Raw genomic sequence first — 19,451 nt, 5'->3', positions numbered from 1 at the left:
AGGGGGTGGGGAGTGGGTTATATGGGAACCTCTTGTGTTTTTTAATGTAACATTCTTTGTGATCTATTAACTAATTTTAAAAAGTGTAAAAAAAATAAATCAAACCTAAAATCATGATAACAGAGCTGTTTAATAAACAGCTTTATTCTTATAAATAAATGAAAATTACTTCATTGTGTATTCCAATTTAGCTCTTTTGTTATTACAAGATTATTTATTTTGCTGTTATTAGAATAATTTTTAAATGTCATCTTGAAATAGACGTATTTAAAATGGTGGTAATCCAAAAGCAAAAAAAAAAATTATTTTCCTTAACATGGTGTCAACTCGTGCGCAGACGGAGAGCGGAATCTACACCTTCCCGGCCGGCGGCAGCGGCTGCGGGATTACAGGGACAATCTTTCCAGACCAGCGGCTCCGGGGAGGCAGTGGGGGCTGCCGGAGCGCACGCCGCAGCTCCTGAGCGTTTCTGCGTGGGGAAGACTATTGCCCAGAAGAAAAGATGTTTGGTTTTCACAAGCCAAAGATACACCGACGTATAGAGGGCTGCTGTATTTGCAGGGCTTAGTTTTCCAGTTCTCAATTCACTGACCGTAAATGCTGTGAAAAGGACTTTCGGGCTGTTTTTGGGTTGCAGGAGGCTCCCTCAGGAGACATCTGCAATGCCTGCGTCCTGCTTGTGAAGAGATGGAAGAAGCAGCAGGCAGGGCCCAAGAAAAACAAGAATCAAGTGGGAGATGCATGGGCGGGACCAAGCCTAAAGACTACATCGAAACCAAAGAAAGTGAAAACTCTCTCTGGAAGCAGGACAGACTAAGCTTTCCGGTGCAAATACCTTGAAAGAGAAAGTAATTATTAAGTATGCAGAGAGGTAACTTGACTGTATATGTTGCATCCCGTGTCACCTCTCTCCATGTTAATATTTGATAAAGATTTTGATTTATATGAAGCTTCTAAAGCAGAATCAAAGCTCCTCTTGGGAAGCGGCAAGACTTCAGGATCAGCGACCCTGTATGAATAGCATCTGGTAGAGAACACACACTACTAAAAGCCTTAGACTCTGAAAAATAAAGTGTGCAAGCCTTCAAGATGGCACCAAACAAAGGTTAATGCTTCTTGGGGCACATTTCTTAGAGGCCTTGCCAGCTCTGTATGTAATTACTTTTGTTTGTGTTCTGTGGCTGTTGGTGACTTAAGTGAAAATCTGTACAATTCAGTTTTAGCTCTGGATTACTTCAGTTGACTTTTGTGAAGGTTTTATCTGTGTAGCATGGGTGTTTGACTTGTTTTAACCTACTAGGGATTTCTTTTCTTTTAGCTATATTTAAGGTAAAGTTCTACCAGAAAAGAGGTGTGTGTTCATGCTGAGTGTGTTGGTTTTTGGTTTGGCTTCTTCTAGTCAGGCTTTTAGAATGTTGACCTGGTAGGTGATAAACCCTGAACATGGAGTTCTTCAATTCTAAAATCTCCATTAAAAGCCCCTCACTTGAATCCAAAACAAAGTATTCTCATTGCCTCATTTCTAAAATTTCAGGGGAAAAAAATGTCATCATTTCAGATTTTTCATGAGGGAGATGCATTTTTGCCTACCTCCTACCTTTTAATGACATGACTCAGTGCTATTTTTAAAACTGGATTTTAAAAATTGGGTAGTATAAATTACATAAGGAATGAGCCTCTTTTTATAGACACCCTGTAGTTTTATAGTTCTTAATCTAAACTTAAGATTCTCTATTTCTTCCTTTTGGAAAAACCTACGTGCTATATGCCACCAAATGCAGACTGCACAGTGAGTTGGGTTGACTCGCCCATAGCCTTCAGGGTATATTACAAGAGTCCCAATCATTATCCTCTTCTTCCTGACTTACATTTGAAATGGTTTTTTTATTGTACATTTTGACCACAGTATTGGTGGTAGAATATACTATGATATGGATCATTTCTACTTCTGTATTTATTTATTTATTACTAGACCTCAACCACAGTCTTCTTTTCTCCTTTCCACCCCTCTTTGCCTGTAGGATGTACTGTATGTAGTCATGCACTTTGTATTAATATATTAGAAATCTAAAAATCTGTTTTGTACTTTTTTATACTGTTGGGTACTTACCAAAACTTTTACTAAGGTATTGAATAAATTTAGTCTTTTTAGAAAATAAAATAAGGTTTTTTTCTAGCTTTATTGAAAAAAAAAAGATGGTGTCAACACTTTATCACCATTTGAAAATTTATGGCCCCTTCAAAGTTACTGCTTATTCCATTTCAGTGGTAAATTTCAATATGAGAAAATTATTACCTGACAATAGGTATAAATATAATTTATTGCTTTCAAAGGGGACTTAGAATGACTAAATGAGATAATACAAGGAAAAATAGCATGGCATATGGCAGAAGGTAAATATGCACTGAGTAGGTGTCATTTCTATTATAAGCAGTGATACTACTTATGTGCATTCCACAGCATATATGGCAATAGAGAAATGTTTCAGTTTCCTTCTGATTTAGAAATTTGTGATTCAGTTAACTAATATTTCCTTCTTTGACAATGAAGATATATGACATCAGGTGATGAATCCTCAGTCTCTTAGTGCACAGTCTGAATATTTTCTTCCACATTATTCCTTGTGCTTGCCACTTTTCCCTGGTGTACGCCATCTCACTCCAGAAGATATGGTCAAGGGGATGGAGGGGAAGAGAGTATCATGTCCACACTCTTCATATTGTCCTGAGAACCAGGCAGTTCTGGCTCTTTTTTCAAGGCAATTTAGTGAGATCTATTCACATACTGTGATAGTTAGACTATTGTGCCAACTCGGCCAGGTAATTGTGCCCAGTTGTTTGGTCAAGCAAGCACTGGGCTAACTGTAATACAAGGGCATTTATGGACTTTAGTCACCACTGACTTTACTGCAGTGGTAAATCATAGATAGCTGGTTATAATTATATCAATCAGGGAGATTGCCATCAGCAATGGGTGACACTTAACCCAATCAGTTGAATGCCTTAAAAGGGGAAGTGACTCCAGCATTGAGAGAATTTCCCAGCTTGTCTTTGGACAGCCAACATCTCCCAGAACTCGTCAAGAACCTTCATTGGACTTTCATTGGAGCTCCTGGTTGCAGCCTGCCTGAGGAACCTGGACTTGTGCATCCCAAAGGCTGCATGAGAGACTCATAGAATCGCATACTATTGACAGATATCTCTTGTTGATTCTGTTTCTTTAGAGAAGCCTGACTAATACACATACCATACAATTCATCTAAAGTGTACTTTCAATGTACTGTTATACATACCCTAGATTATTCTCATTTCCTTTCAATTGACATTTATGTCCACAGACTACCCCTTATAGCCACAATCTAATTTATAAATCAGCAATGTTAATTATACTCATAATGTGTCACCATCAATTTAATTTATTTCCACAGTTAACAAACAACTTTATTAAACATTCTACATATATTCAGCATCAGCTCCCCCTTCTAAACCCACATTCTATATCCTGGTAACCTATATTCTATAGTTTAACTCCATGAGTTTACTCATTATGTTTTCTTCATATTAATGAAAGCATACAATATTTGCCTTTTGTATCTGGCTTATTGCACTCATATAATGTCCTCCAGGTTCATCCATGTTGTTATATGCATCCCAGGTTCGTTTCTTCTTACAGTTGAATAGTATTCCATTGTATGTAAATAACACATTTTTTACCCATTCATTGGTTATGAGCACTTGAGTTGTTTCCATATTTTAGTAATTGTGAATAATGTCACTATGAACATCAGTGTGCAAATATCTGTTCATATCCTTGCTTTCGGTTTTTCTGAACATATTTCTAGTAATGGGACTGCTAGATCATACAACTGTTCTCTGTTTCCCTTCCTGAGGAAACACCAAACTGTCTTGTACAGATGCTGCACCATTTTTCATTCCCACCAATAGTGAAGGAGTTTTCCTGTTTTTCCACATCCTCTCCAGCACTTGTAGTATTCTGGGTGTTTTTTTAATAATGACCATTCTGTAAAGTGTGAAATATTATCTCACTGTAGTTTTTTAAAATATTTATTTTACATTTATTTATTTCTCCCTACCCCCTTGTTGTTTGCATTTGCTATGTCTGTTTGTTGTGTGCTGGTCTTCTTTGTAGGAGGCTCCAGGAACCAAACCCACTGTCTTGCTTGTCTTCTTTTTTTTTTTTTAAAGATGTATTTATTTATTTCTCTCCCCTTCCCCCCCCACCCCGGTTGTCTGTTCTCTGTGTCTCTTTGCTGCATCTTCTTTGTCCGCTTTCTTTGTCCGCTTCTGTTGTTGTCAGCGGCACAGGAATCTGTGTTTCTTTTTGTTGTGTCATCTTGTTGTGTCAGCTCTCCATGTGGGCGGTGCCATTCTTGGGCAGGCTGCACTTTCTTTCACACTGGGCGGCTCTCCTTATAGGGTGCACTTCTTGCGTGTGGGGTTCCCCTATGCGGAGGACACCCCTGCGTGGCACGGCACTCCTTGTGTGCATCTTGTTTTCTTCTTTAGGAGGCATCAGGAACCAAACCAGGAACCTCCCATGTGGTAGGCAGGAGCTCAATCACTTGAGCACATCAACTTCCATCACTGTAGGTTTTTTTTTCAAGGTATTTTTTTAATTAAATTTTTTTCGTTTATTTTTAATAAATTCTTTTTTTTTAAAGATACATAAATCACAAAAAATGTTACATTAAAAAATATAAGAGGTTCCCACTCCCCCACTCCTCCCATATCAACAACCTCTTTCATCATTGTGGCCCATTCATTACATTCGGTGAATAAATTTTAGAGCACTGCTGTACCGCATGGGTTATAGTTTACACTGTAGTTTACACTCTCCCACAGTCCACTCAGTGGGTTATGGTAGGATATATAATGTCCTACATCCATCCCTGCAATATCATTTAGGACAACTCCAAGTCCTGAAAATGCCCTCATATCTCATCTCTGCTTCCCTCTCCCTGCCCTCAGCAACTACCATGGCCACTTTCTCCACATCAATGCTACAGTTTCTTCCATTACTGGTCACAATAGTTCTATAGTAGAATACCAGTAAGTTCACTCTAATCCATATTTTATTCCTCCACCCTGTGGACCTTGGGATGGTGATATTCACTCCATCGCTATATCAAGACGGGGCTTAGATCCCATATGATTGATGGATGTTGTTCTCCTGCTTGCAGTTGTAGGCACTCTTGGTTCCCTGGTGTGGTGGTTGACCATCTTCACCTCCCTTTTAGCCAACCTGTGCAAGTCCAACAAATCAGAGAGAAGGAGCTGCAACTCTGCTGAGGCTCAGAACCCAGCTGGCACTTGGCCAGTCCAGAGATTGAAGTATCCTGGATATACGTCAACCCCAGCACCAACCACAGGTTCAGTAAAAATGATAGAAGAGACATGTGTAGAAAGTTCATATCCAAGTCCAACTCCATCACACTCAGGATCACAAATTCCCAGGTAGGGCCCATTGACAAGGCACTGAATTCCAGAGCCAACTGCCACGATCATTGAACCTGTGTGTGTCGTTAGCCCTCAGGAGCAATAGTACCTGGGGTTGTATCTATTTTGGCTGTCTCTGGGATCCTGCTGAGACATATGTGAATGCAACCCCTCTGATGACCACCTGACTCTTTTCTGAAGACTCTTAGTCATATAAGTTCATTCGTCTTTACCATTTCCCCCTTTTATTCAAGTTCTCTTTCTAGTTGCATCACCAGTTAATGATTGGTAGTAATCACTCAGCACCAGGAAGTCTCATCCCCAGGAGTCATGTCATCAGTATAGTTCTGATCTGCATTTCCCTAATAATTAGTATAGTATTACCTCTTTGGAAAAATTTCTATTCAAGTCTTTTGCCCATTTTTAATTATGTTGTTTATCTTTTTATGCTTGGGTTGTATGATCTCTTTGTATAACATGGAAATCAAACTCTTATCAGATATGTGATTTCCAAAAGTTTTCACTCAGTGAATATGCTGCCTTTTTACCTTCTAAACAAAATGCTTTGATGCATAAAAGAATTTAATATTGAGGAGGTTCCATTTATCTGTTTTTTCTTTTGTTGTTCTTGCTAAAGGTGTAATTTGTAAGAAACTACCCCCTACAACCAGATCTGGAAGATGAATTCCTACGTTTTCTTCAGGAAGTTTTATGGTCCTGAGTTTTTTGTTTGTTTGTGTGTTTGTTTGCTTAAGTTTTTTATCCATTTTGAGTTAATTTTTATATAGGATATGAACAGGAGTCTGCTTTCTTCCTTTTGGATATGAATATCCAGTTCTCCCAGCTCCATTTATTAAAGAGACTATTCTGTCCCTGTTGAGTGGACTTGGTAGCCCTGTGAAAAAAATCAATTGGCCATAAGGAGAGGATCTATTTCTAAACTCTCAATTTGATTCCATTGATCCACGTGTCTATATTTATGGTAATACCATGCTGGTTTTGTTTTGTTTGTTTTTTTTTTTTAAAGATTTATTTTATTTCTCTCCCCCCCCCCCCACCCCACCCCAATTGTCTGTTCTCTGTGTCTGTTTGCTGCGTTTCTTCTTTGTCCGCTTCTGTTGTTGTCAGCGGCACGGGAATCTATGTTTCTTTTTGTTGCGTCATCTTGTTGTGTCAGCTCTCCGTGTGTGCGGCACCATTCCTGGGCAGGCTGAACTTTCTTTTGCGCTGGGTGGCTCTCCTTACGGGGTGCACTCCTTGCGCGTGGGGCTCCCCTGCATGGGGGACACCCCTGAGGGGCACGGCACTCCTTGCACGCATCAGTACTGTGCATGGGCCAGCTCCACACGGGTCAAGGAGGCTCGGGGTTTGAACCGCGGACCTCCCATGTGGTAGACAGACACCCTATCCACTGGGCCAAGTCTGCTTTAATATGCTTTAAGGTCACGAAGTGTGAGTCTTCCAACTTTGTTCTTATTTTTAAAGATATTTTTGGCTATTCAGGGTGACTTTTCTTCCAAATAAATTTGGCAATTGACTTTTCCATTTCTATAAAGTAGGCTGTTGGAATTTCAATTGGCATTATATTGAATCTGTAAATAACTTTGGGTAGAATTATTAATAACATCTTAATGATAGCTTTTGATATCCCTTTGAATGTGGGATATCCTTCCATTTGTTTAGTTCTTCTTTGATTTTTTGGGGAATGATTAGTAGTTTTCCAAGCACAGGTCTTCTACATCCTGGAAGAAATCAATTCCTAGATATTTGATTCTTTTTGTTGCTATTGTAAATGGACTTTTTAAAAATTTCCTCCTCAGCTTGTTCATTGCTAACATATAGGAACACTGCTGGTTTTTGTGTTTTGATCTTGTATACTTTCACCTTGCTGAAGTCATTTATTATCTTTAGTGGCTTTGTTGTAGTTATTTCAGAATTTTCTACATATAGGATTATGATGAGACTTCCAGTAAGATGGTGGATTAGAAAGACATAGGACTTTCTTCTTTCCAAGTCAGATAGCTAGAGGACAGACACAAACAGCCTGGAATAAATGTTTTAGAGTTTAGGATGCCAGGAGAAGCTGAACACCACCCAGAAGAGAGGGGGCACAGGGAAAAAACCTCAACATTAGGACCATGAGCAGAAGCAGTAGCTGCAGCCATGGCACCCCTCTCCCACCCTTTGAGCAGCAATTTTGAATTCTCTGGCCTTGGGCCAGTGGCTACAGACATAGGGGTCTGTTGGGATCCTCCTCCCCAGGAAACAGGAGAGAGAAGAACATAGCCTAAGACTGATTTAGCTTTTGCCCAACACATTTTGTCTGCTATGTCCCAGGAGCCCTTTTTTGGGCTCAGTGGGGCTGTGCTGTTGTCTGCCTTGGGATCCAGAATGGGACTAAAGAGAGCCAGCTCTCTCAATCCCTGACTCTCCTGACAAGAACTGGTTTTTGAGGATACAGATGGAAGTGGAATTATTTCATACACAGGAAAAGGAAGGGGCTGCCAGCAAAGGTTGGAGAATTGCCTCTGAAAAAGTTTAATTGCTGGGATATTATCCTCCAGGAATGATTCTTGTCACATTTTTACAGTCCCTGTTGCAGGGAACACACTCTGACCAGTCTTTGAACTCAGAGAACTGCCAAAGAGAAACACCCTCTGCTAATGTACCAAGGAAGTGCATGTGAGGAAACTAAAAGTGAATAATAAGAGAGGGTTTTTCCAACTCTTATAGTCTATCTCCCCAAGACTCTTGGGGAGCAGGTGTGCAACCTATTACTATGTCCATGACCCAGACTGAGCAACTAACAGGGATAATCCAAAAGATCTAAAACAGGTTGGACTGACAATCAAAGAAAGACAATAACATACAGCCTCCCGCCACTAATTCCCAATGAAAGAGAAATTGAGCACCAGAGTAAACTCACCATCATACTCAGATGCCTAGACATCAGCAGAAAATGAAAAAAATGTCCCAAGCAAAGGAATATGTCAAAACTCCAGATGAGACAAGATTTGAGAAAACTAATCAATGTAATTCATACAAATTTTCAAAATCAAATTAATGAGTTGAAAGACAATATGGCTAAGGAGATAAAGAACACCTTTATTCTTTTTTTTTTAGTTTAATCTACAGATTAAATTTTAGATTCAAAGTTTAAGAGGATATTTACACATCTGTGAATGATTGTGGGATATTTTCTTCCAACCACTTCAAATCTTCATCAGAATTATCAGAAGTAGCAGGTTTTAGCTACCAAGCTCATGGGAATGAAAGACATGATAGATAAGATCAAAAACACATCAGAGGCTTACAACAGCAGACTCAAAATGATAGAAGAAAAAAATAAGTGATACCAAAGACAGATCAGCTGAAATTGAAGATGAACAGAGAGGAAAGAATGGGGGAAAAATGAGCAGGGACTCAGAGAGTTGAATGATGACATGAAGTGCAACAACATATATGTCATGGTAGTTCCAGAAGGAGAAGAGAAGAGAAAAGGGGCAGAAAGAATATTTGAGGAAATAATGACTGAAAATTTCCCAACTTTCATGAAAGAAATGAATTTACATGTCCAAGGAGTGCAGTATACCCCAATCAGAATAAATGCAAATAGACCTACTCCAAGACACATACTACTCAGAATGTCAAACATCAAAGATAAAGAGAAAATTCTGAGAGCAGCAAGGAAGAAGAAAACTATCAGATAGAAGGGATCCCCTGTAAGACTTGGTGTGAATTTCTCACCAGAAACCATAGACATGAGAAGAGAGTGATATGATATAATTAAAATACTGAAAGAGAAAAATTGCCAACCAAGAATTCTTTATCTGGCAAATTGTCCTTTGAATATGAAGATGAGCTTAAAATATTCAAAAATAAACAATGAAAAAAAACAAAAATAAAAAATGAAGAGAATTTGTGAAAAAGAATCTTCTTTTGCAGAAAGTATGAATGGCAGCCTTAAGGCCTGAAAGAAAAAGACAGGAAAGAAAGAATTGGAAGATTGTGTAGGAAGCAAGAATAGCAGAGATGATAATCAAAAGAGTAAAATGTCAGATAAAAATAAGATATGACATATGAAAACCAAAGAAAGAAATGAAGGAAGTAAATAATGCATTTACAGTAATATCACTGAATGTGAATGGATTAAACTCTCCACTCAAAAGATATAGGTTTGATGGATACAAACTATTATACAGTTGGTCAAAATCTGTAGAATTGTGTGGTGTGAAGTGTAAACCATAATGTAAACTATAGACCATTCTTAGTAGCAATGCTTCAGTATGTGTTCATCAATTGTAAAAAATGTACCACACTAATGAAAGATGTTATTAATGGGAGAAAGTGGGGGGAGAGGGGGTAGAAAGGAGTCCCCTATATTTTGATATAACAGTTATGTAATCTAAAGCCTTCTTTAAAATGTTTTTTTAAAAAAGACAAATTCTTTAAAAATATATATATATATATATATATAGGCTGAGAAAATATAAAAAAGCATGAATCACCCATATGCTGCCTACAAGAGACTCACCTTAGACCCAGAGATACAAACTGTCTGAAAGTGAAAAGGTAGAAAAAGTACTCTGCACATACAGTAACCAAAAAAGAGCAGGGGTAGCTATACTAATATCAGACAAAACAGAATTTCAGTGCAAAAAAACTTATGAGATAGAGAAGGTCATTATATAATAATAAAAGGAACAATCCACCAGGAAGAAATAATAGTCATAAATATCTATTCACCTAGCCAGGGTGCCCCAAGGTAAATAAGACAAACTCTGGCAAAACTGATGGGAGAAATAGACATCTCTACAATAGTCACTGGAGACTCCAACACACAACTCACATCATTAGATGGAAGAACTACACAGAAGATCAACAAGGAATAAGAAATTGCACAACATGATAAACAAGCTAGACCTAACTTTGCACCCCAAGTCCGTGGGTTATACATTCTTCTCAAGTGCTCATGGATCTCTCTCCAGAATAGACCACATGTTAGGTCACAAGGCAGGTCTTAATAAATATAAAAAGATTGAAATTATTCAAAGTACCTTCTCAGATCATAATGGGATGAAACGGGAAATCAATAATAGACAGGAAAGGGGGAAATTCGCAAATGTGTGGAGGCTAAACACACTCCTAAACAATCAATGAAACAAAGAAGAAATTGTAAAGTGAAATTAGTAAATACATTGAGATGAGTGAAAATGAGAACACAACTTATCAAAACTTATCAGCACTACAGTGAAGGCAGTGTTGAAAGGGAAATTTGTAGCCCTAAATGCCTATATTTAAAAAAAAGAAAAAGAAAGAGCTAAAATCAAAGCTCTAACTGAACAACTGGAGAAACTAGAAAAAGAAAAGCAAACCATTTCCAAAGTGAGCAGAAGGGAAGAAATAACAAAATTAGTGCAGAAATAAAGAAATAAAGAAATTGAGAACAACAGAAAAAAAGATAGAGAAAATCAATAAAACCAAAAGCTGGTTTTTTGAGAAGATCGATATAATTCACAAACCCTTAGCTAGATTAACAAAGAAAAAAAAAGAGAGAAGATGCAAATAAATAAAATCAGAAACAAAAGGGGAAGTTATGACTGACACCACAGAAATAAAAAGGATCATAAGAAGATATTATGAGAAACTGTATGCCAACAAACCAGACAACCTAGATGAAATGAATACATTTCTAGAAACACACAAACAAGCTACTCTACAAGAAATACAAGGACTCAACAAAGCAAACACATTTAAAGAAATAGAATCAATCATCAAAAATTTCCCAATAAAGAAAAGTCCAGGACCATATGGCTTCATGGGTGAATTCTACCAAGCATTTTGAGAATTAATCCTGTTTAAACTTCTCCAAAAAATTGAAGAAGAGGGAAAATTACCCAATGCATTTTATGAAGCCAGCATCACACTAATACCAAAGCCAGATAAAGACACTACAAGAAAGCAAAATTACAGACCAATCATTATATAGGATTTTGTCAAATGCAAAGAGTGAAAGTTTTATTTCTACTTTTCCAATTTGGATGCCTTTTATTTATTTTCCTTGCTTAATTGCTCTAGCTAGAAATTCTAGTGGTGACAGTGGGCATTCTTGGCTTGTTCTCAATCTTAGATGAAAAGCATTTCCCCATTGAGTACAATATTGTCTGCAGATTTTTCATATATGCCTTGTATAATGTTTAGGAAATTTCTATCTATTCCTAACTTTCAAAATGTTATTTTTCTAGAAAATTTACTGGATTTTTTCAAATGTGTTTTCTACATCATGTGATTTTTTTCATTTGATTTTCTAATGTGATTTATTATAGTAATTGATTTTCTTGTGTTAATGATCCTTGCATACCAGGAATAAAACCCACTTGATCATTGTGTATACCGTTTTAAAATGCTGTTGGATTTGATTTGCAAGTGTTTTTTTTTTTTAAGAATCTTTATATCTGTAGTCATTAAAGAGATTGTTCTGTAATTTTCTTTTCTTGTATGTTTATCAAGCTTTAGTAGTAGGGTGATTTGGCTTCATAAAATTAGTTAGGTAGTTAGTCCTTCTCTTCAATTTTTAGATAGTTTGAGCAGGATTGGTATTAATTCTTCTTGAAATGATTGGTAGAATTCACCTATGAAGCCAGGAGTTTTCTTTGTTGGTAGTTCTTTGATGATTGAATCAGTCTCTTTACTTGTGATTGGTTTGTTGAGGTCTTGTTACTTCTTCTAGATCAGTGTAGGTTGCTTGTGTATTTCTAGGAATTTACCCATTTCATTTAGATTCTCCAATTTGTTGGCATATAGTTTTTCAAACTATCCTCTTAGGATCTATTTTATTTCTGTGGGGTCAATGGTAACACCCCTTCTCACTTCCGATTTTATTTATTTGTATCTATCTCTTTATTCACCTACCTAAGGTTTTGTCAGTTTTATTGATCTTCTAAAAGAATTGTCATTTGGTTTTATTCATTTTCTCTATTTTTTTTCTTTCTCAATTTCTTTTATTTCTGCTCTAATCTTTGTTATTTCTTTCCTTTTCCTTGCTTTCAGATAGGTTGCTCTTATTTTTCTAGTTCCTCCTCCAGGTGTTGAATTAAGTCTTTAAATTTTGCTCTTCCTTCCATTTTACTGTAAGCATTTCAGACTATAAATTTCTCTCTCAGTATTGCCATCACTGCCATTGCTTCATCACATAAGTTTTGATATGTTGTGTTCTCATTTTCATTTGCATCAAGGTATTTACTCATTTCTTTTGCAATTTCTTCTTTGACCCACAGGTTGTTTAAGAGTGTGTTGGTTTTCCTCCACATATTTTCAAATTTTCCTCTTTTCTGACTATTACTGATTTCCAGTTTCATTTCTTTATGATCAGTGAAAGTGCTTTGCATAATTTAAATTATTTTGAATTTGTTGAGACCTATGTTGTGACTTCAAATGTGATCTATCATGAAAAAAGATCCATAAGCTCTTGAGAAGAATGTATAACCTGCTGATTCAAGGTGCTACGTTTTGTGTGTTTCTGTTAGGTCTAGTTCATTTATTATAAGGTTCAAGTTCTTTGTTTCCTTATTGATCCTCTGTCTAGCTGGTGTGAGTGTACATTGAAGTCTCTAATTTTGTAGAGACATCTATTTCTTCATTCAGTTTTGCCAGTTTTCCACATTTATTTTGGGTATGCTGGTTAGGTGCATACATATTTATGATCGTTATATCTTTTTTTTTTTTTAAGATTTATTTTTATTTATTTAATTCCCTCCCCTCCCCCGGTTGTCTGTTTTCTGTGTCTTTTTGCTGCGTCTTGTTTCTTTGTCTGCTTCTGTTGTCGTCAGTGGCACGGGAAGTGTGGGCGGTGCCATTCCTCGGCAGGCTGCTCCCTCCTTCGTGCTGGGCGGCTCTCCTTATAGGTGCACTCCTTGTGCGTGGGGCTCCGCTACGCGGGCGACACCCCTGTGTGGCACGGCACTCCTTGCGCGCATCAGCACTGCACATGGGCCAGCTCCACATCGGTCAAGGAGGCCCGGGGCTTGAACTGTGGACCTCCCATGTGGTAGACGGATGCCCTAACCACTGGGCCAAAGTCCATTTCCCTGTTATATCTTTCTTGTGGATTGTCTCTTTTATTAATTTATAATGTTCTTCTTTATCTCCTATAACATCTTTGCATTTATAGTCTGTTTTGTCTGCTATTAGTCCTGATCTTTCTTGGTTAATGTTTGCATGGAATATATTTTTCCAGCCTTTCATTTTCAGCCTATTTGTATCCTTTGGTCCAATGTGAGTCTCTTGTAGACAGCATATAGATGACTTATTTTTTTATCCATTCTGTAAGCCTGTATCTATTGATTTGGGAGCTAATCCATTAACATTCAATGTTATTACACTAAAGGCATTACTTTAACCATTTTATATTTAGCTTTCATTAGTCATACCTTATTCTTTTCTGTCTTTTTACCCTTTCTGCTATCCTTTCTGATAATCTTCACATCTACACTCTCCTCCTAGCCTCTCTCTCCTGTCTTTTTCTTTCAGGCTGCAGCACTCCATTTAGCAGTTCCTGTAGGTCTGGCCCCTTTTTTTAAATTATTATTATTTTTAAAAATATTACATTAAAAAAAATGAGGTCCCATTCAACCCCACCACCCCCACCCCCCACACCCCCCACAGCAACACTCTCTCCCATCATCACGACACATCCATTGCACCTGGTAAGTACATCTCTGAGCATCACTGCACCCCATAGTCAATGGTCCACATCATAGCCCACACTCTCCCACGTTCCATCCAGTGGGCCCTGGGGGGATCTACAATGTCCCATAATTGACCATGAAGCACCATCCAGGACAACTCCACGTCCCGAAAATGCCTCCCCATCTCATCTCTTCCTCCCATTCCCCGCACCCAGCAGCCACCATGGCCACGCTTCCCACACCCATGCCACATTTTCTCTGTGGACATTGGATTGGTTGTGTCCATTGCACATCTATGTCAAGTGGGGGCTTAGATTCCACATGGATACTGGATGCAATCCTCCTGCTTTCAGTTGTAGATACTCTAGGCCCCATGGTGTGGTGGTTGACCTTCTTCAACTCCATGTTAGCTGAGTGGGGTAAGTCCAATAAATCAGAGTGTAGGAGCTGAAGTCTGTTGAGGCTCTGGGCCTGGGTAGCATATTGTCAGTCCAGAGATTCAAATCCCCTAAATATATCTTAAACCCCAGCACCAACTACAATTCCAGTAAAGTTGTATGCAAGTCTTGTGAAAAGAGATCCCCTCTGAGTCCAGTTCCATCATGCAGAAACACCAGCTCCAAAGAAGGGCCATCTTCCATGGCAGTGAACCCCATCTGGTCTGGCCCCTTTTTAAGGAACTTCCCCAGTTTCTGTACATATGTTAATATTTTAAACTCTTCCTTTTTTGAACTACTGTTTTGCTGGGTAAAGAATTCTTGCCTGGCAGTTTTTCTCTTTCAGTATCTTAAATATATCATACAACTGCCTGCTCACCAGCTTGGTTTCTTAAGAGAATTTCAAACTAGCTCTTATTAAACTTCTCTTATATGTGATGGATCACTTTCCTCTTGCTGCTTCCAGAATTCTCTATATTTGGCATTTGGCATTCTGATAAGGATGCATCTTGCAGTAGGTCTCTTTTTGGTTTATTTTGTTTGGAGTGTATTGCATTTTTGGCTGTGGGTTTTCATATCTTTCATAAAAGTTGGGAAATTTTTGGCTATTATTTCCTCAAATATTCTTTCCCTTCTCTTCTTTTGGAACTCCTATGAGTCATATGTTAGTGCACATTATGCTCTCATTCAATTCCCTGAGCCCATGCTCAATTTTTTCTATTCTTTTCTCTATCTGTTCTTTTGACTTTTCAATTTCAGATGCCCAGTCCTCTAGTCTGGTGATCCTTTCTTCTGGAAGTTCAAATCTATTGTTGTATACCTCCAATGCATTTTTTACTATTTCCTTTATTAGAGAAGTGAATTTTCAAAGGAGTCATGCATAACATATAGGATTCCCATACACCTCCCCACCACCCATACCTTGCATTGTTGTGGGACATGTGCTGTAATTGATAAAAGAATATCAAAATATTGCTACTACTAACTATAGTCCAGAACTTACATCAGGTATATTTTCCCCATAAACCACCTTATTTTTAACTAAATGTATTAGTATTATACATTTATTATCCTTCATACAAAAATGTTCTTATATTTGTACTGTTAACTATAGTCCATTATCCCTCCCCCCCTGGGGTTCCCTGTGTTATATACTCCCATGCCTTCTACAATCCACCCAAAGTGTATACTCAGCAGCTCATAGTTTTGTCACAGATTTGTGCCATCATCCCTTAGACAATTTTAGAATATTTTCAATACTTCAAAAATATTCTCTACTTCTAAAAGGTCCCTTTATTTTTGAAACTTGGCATTGATATTGTACCTTCATTGCCTATATGCAACAATATTGTAATATTACTGTTAATTTTAATCTATAAATTATATAACTTGTATTTTCCCATGTATCACCATATTCATAACACCTTGTAATAGTGATGTACATTTGTTATAGTTCATAGAAGAATATTCTTGTATTTGTACTATTATCCAAAATCCTCATCCACCACTGATAAGGATATTTGCCACAAATAATGGTTCACTATGTTACACAATCCCAATATTCTCCTCTAGTTTTCTATCTACATTCCTAGACTACCCCTTTCAGCCACAATCACATTTATAAATCAATAGCATTAGTTATACTCACTATAATGTGTTACCATCAGCTCTATCCATTTTCAAACATTTATAATTTTTACAATTAAAAATTCTGCAGACATTGAGAATTAGTTCCACCTTCTAAAACCTCATTCTATCTCCTAGAGATCTATACTCTGGCCTTTAACTACAGGAGTTTACCATTGTATTTAGTTCATATTATTGGGAGCATACAATGTTTGTGACTTTGTGTCTGGCTTTTTTAACTCAATATAATGTCCTGAAGGTTCATCCATTGTCATATGCATCCTGATTTCATTTCTTCTTACAACTGAATAATATTCCATCATATGTAAATACAACATTTTATTTATCCATTCATCAGTTGATGGACATTTTGGTTGTTTTTTTAGTTTTCAATATTACTGCTATGAATATTAGTGTGCAAATGTCTGTTTGCATCCTTGCTTTCAGTTCTTCTGAATATATTCCTAGTGTGGGATTGCCAGATCATACAGCATTTCTATACATGACTTCCTGAGGCACCACCAAATTGTCTTCCACAAATGCTGCACCATTCTACATTCCCACAAATAGTGAAGGAGTATTCTTATTTCTCCACATCCTCTCCAGCATTTCTAGTTTTCTGTCCTTTTAATATATTTTATTAAAGTCATGAATTTACAAAACAATCACACACACGTGTGGAATTCACATACAGCATCCCTCCACCAACACACTACATTGTTGTGGAATATTTGTTACAAATTATGAGATAATATCACTAGACTATTACCACTAACTATGGTTTATAGCATACATTTGGTATATTTTTTCCATACAGTCCTATTATTAACACAGTACATCTTTGGCATTGATACAAGAATATTACAGCATTGTTATTGACTATAGTCCATAGGTTACATTAGTTGTATTTTCCCATGCTTCTCCACAATCTTACCACCTTGTAATAGTGAGGTATATTTGTTCTAGTTCATAGAAGAACATTCTTGTATTTGTACTATTAACCACAATTCTCATATACCTCTGGGTTCACTGTTATTCAGTTCCTAAATTGTTCTCTAGCTTTCTTTCAAATGACATTTATATCCCTAGACTACCCTTTTAGTCACAATCCCATTTATAAACCAGCTGTGCTAGTTCTACTCAGTATAATGTGTTACCATCAACTATATCCATTTCCACACTTGTACAGTCAAATTAATTAAAATTTCTACATACATTAAGAATAGTATTCCATCTCAGCCCTCCTCATATCCCCTAATAACCTATACTTTAGGTTTTAACTCCATTCATTTATTCTTCATATTTAGTATAGTTTTCTGCTCATTTAAATGCCCATTCTATGAGGTGTGAAATATCTCATTTTAGTTTTGATTTGCATGTCCCTAATAGCTAGTGATTTTCAATACCTTTTCATGTGCTTTTTGGTCATTTGTATTTACTCTTTGCAAAAATGTCTATTCAAGTCTTTCAACCAATTTTTATTGGGTGGCTTATCTTTTTATCATTGAGTTGTATAATCTCTTTATATGGAAATCAAATACTTATCCAATATATGGTTTCCAAATGTGTTCTCCCATTGAGTAGGTTGCTTTCTCACATTGACAAAGTTATTTGAAGAATAAAAGTATTTAATTTTGAGACAATCCTATTTATGTATTTTTTCTTGTGTTGCTCAGGCTTTGGTTATAGGGTTGTAGGGTTTCTTAAAGAAACCACCACCTACCACAAGATTCTGAAGATGGTTCCTTAAATTTTCTTCTAGGAGTTTTCTGATTCTAGGTTTTATATTTAGTCTTTGATCAATTTTGAGTTGATTATCTATAGCGTGAGATAGGGATACTCTTTCTTTCTTTTGTATATGAATATTCAATTCTCCCCACACCATTTGTTGAATGTATTGTTCTGACCCAGCTTGGTGGATTTGACAACCTTGTCAAAAATCACTTTACTTTAAATGTGAGGGTCCACCATGGGATCTAAGCTCCCTCTCAATTAGAGGTATGTGTTTGCCATCTGCAAGAAACTCACCTTATACCCAGGAACACAAAGACGTTGCAAGTGAAAGGTTGGTAAATGATTTTTCATACAAACAGTATGCTGTTTTTACATGGTAAGACAGGTAATATGATTTCAAGTCTGGAGATGAGAGTTTGCTTTTCATTTTTAAACGTTTTTGGGCTATTCAGGACCCCTTACCCTTTCAAATAAATTTGATAATCATGTTTTCAATTTTTTAAAAAATGCTGGTGGAATTTTTATTGGAACTGCATTGAATCTGTTTATCAATTTGAGTAGAATTAACCTCTTGATGATATTTAGTCTTCCAATCCATGAGCATGGAATGTCCTTCCAGTTATTTAGGCCTTTTTAAAATTTCTTTTAACATTGAGTTGCAGTTTTCTGAATGCAAGTGCTTTACATCATTGGTTAAGTTTATTCCTGACTGCGTTTTATCTGTTATATTTTATTTTCACCACTTTTTTGATACTTTGTTACTTTTATTGATATAATCGTCATTTCTCTTCAAGGCCTCTCTCCTGTCTTTTCTTTTCAGGTTCTAGCACACCCTTTAGTATTTTCTGAAAATCTGGTCTCTTGGTTATAAACTCTCTCAGTTTCTGTTTATCTGTGAATATTCTAAATTCATCCTCATTCTTGAAAGACAATCTTGCTGGATATAAGATTATTGGCTGGAAGTTTTTCTCTTGTAATGTCTTAAATATATCACACCACTGTCAAACTTTAGCTGTTCTTAGGGTTATATTTTTGCCAGCCGAATTTACTGAACAGTACCTGAAATTGGTGGCCAACCATCTCTTCCCCCCTATTTTTGGAAAATGGAGCTTAAATTCCAGCCACAGAATAGCTCCTGGGGTGGCTTGTACTGCCAAAGTAGGATAATCACTGTCCTCAGCAGCTTGGCTGGTAATTTCCTGCAGAGGCTGGCACAGGTGCCTCCAGCTTAGTCCCTGTTGGAGGTGGGGCTGGGGCCTAGGCTACAGCTGCAATCTTATCTGGATGGAAAGAAGCCAATCCCTACCAGCACTGTGATTTTCAGTTCACCCCGCTTACCGCCATGCCAGGCATGGAGTTAAGATGGTGACTACTGGCCTCTTTCTGACTTGGACGCGGCTCAAACTTTAGCTGTTCCTAGGATTATACTTTAGCCTGCTGAATTTACTCATCAGTAGCTGAAGTGGGTGCTCAGCTGTCTCTTCCTCCCCCATTTTTGGGAAGTGGAGCT

This window comes from Dasypus novemcinctus, chromosome 19, assembly GCF_030445035.2.
Source record: "Dasypus novemcinctus isolate mDasNov1 chromosome 19, mDasNov1.1.hap2, whole genome shotgun sequence".
Taxonomy (NCBI): Eukaryota; Metazoa; Chordata; class Mammalia; order Cingulata; family Dasypodidae; genus Dasypus; species Dasypus novemcinctus.
The sequence above is the reverse complement of the archived record's forward strand: the minus strand, read 5'-3'. Positions refer to the sequence as shown.